Consider the following 1,405-nt stretch of genomic DNA (forward strand, 5'->3'; position numbering starts at 1 on the left):
TGCAAATTGTGGATTGATAATAATTGATACTGAAAGTACTACATCAAGGATCTTGCCTGATTAGTGTAGATGAGGTAGAGGTGGAATACAGTGAGTCCGCCGACAAACCAAACAACGACGAAGCAGTAGAGGATGAGAACAACAAAGACGAAGTCGTTTTCGATGACCACTAACAACATCTTGCCGCGTAAATCAAGCATACTGATCCAAGAGAAGACAAAGACGTACAAGCAAAGGAGTGTTGAAGTTGATATGAAACAGATGAAGTACGGATAGTCTCACTGCAAAGACCGCCGTTTATAAATCTCAATAGATCCTACTTACACTTTTTGTTTCAGAAGATTCAAAAGGAAAAGGTTGTTTAGAGGACTTACTAAAGCGATGCATTGGCCAACCCATGGACAATGGTGATCAAATCTTTGGACACAGCTGTTACAGATGGAACAGTGAGAGGCGCGAGGAGGACAGTAAAGCAAACACGTATCACAAAACTTAACTTTAACAGTGTAGCCATTCACCAGTATGTCCTTGGTTCGAGGTATCTTTGTATTACCAAGTTTGTTGTTTACCCATTCTGAGGATTGAGTGATCATATCAAACCCTTCTGCTTCAGGTGCTTCTTTGTTTCTAGGAATAATCCTCTACATTCAATTATTCCCCAATATAACAGACTACAAAATCTTGATGAATCCAACAAAGACAACAAACAAATTGCAAATTTCAAGCACCAGAAGAAAGAAACCCATCGCCTTCGATTCAGGCAGAAGAAATTGAGCATAAACACATAGATTCTGGTAGATCGAAGAAAAACCTGCAGTTCAGTAACAAATTTTTGTGTGTATCTGAACAGGTACATCGATAGGCAAGAGATACGCCGCCAAATCCGATGAATTTGGAGCGCGATTTGCAATAACAGTGGAATCAGATCGAAGAACCAAATCCAATGGTTCGAGAGAAAAAAATAAAAACGGCGACAGAGAAGAAGAACAAATCGAAGAAACGCTCTCTTTCAGACAAAACAACGACGAAGAAGCAGAAGACAAAACAATCAGACGCTTCTATTTTCTTTTCTTTAGTCCACGTAGGAGTAAAATTAGTTGAGCTATATTAATGTTATAATTTGATTGGATATAAATTTTATACTAACGTGTCAACACCTGCTTCAATGTTGAAGCTGAGGTGTCAACACTTGAGAGAAACACCCTTGTACTTGTATTGTATTGATGATGGTTAACACAAGGGGAAGAAGGGATACAGATTAAAATTTGACAATCATCAAAATGGCTGATTTCATTGCACATAGAAACCACCACATGTAATGACAAAACAACTCCAAAAAGGATTCTTACGTAATTGTAACTTCAATTGTTATAACTTTTTGGCATAGCCGGAACATGAGAATCAA

The 1,405-nt window shown here is 38.1% G+C and overlaps 1 pseudogene; it reads right to left on the minus strand.

Moving 5' to 3' along the window:
- The window catches only part of LOC104715280, a 7,271-nt pseudogene extending 6,525 nt beyond the window's left edge, over positions 1-746 (minus strand).

Source organism: Camelina sativa, chromosome 9 (genome assembly GCF_000633955.1).
Source record: "Camelina sativa cultivar DH55 chromosome 9, Cs, whole genome shotgun sequence".
Lineage (NCBI taxonomy): Eukaryota > Viridiplantae > Streptophyta > Magnoliopsida > Brassicales > Brassicaceae > Camelina > Camelina sativa.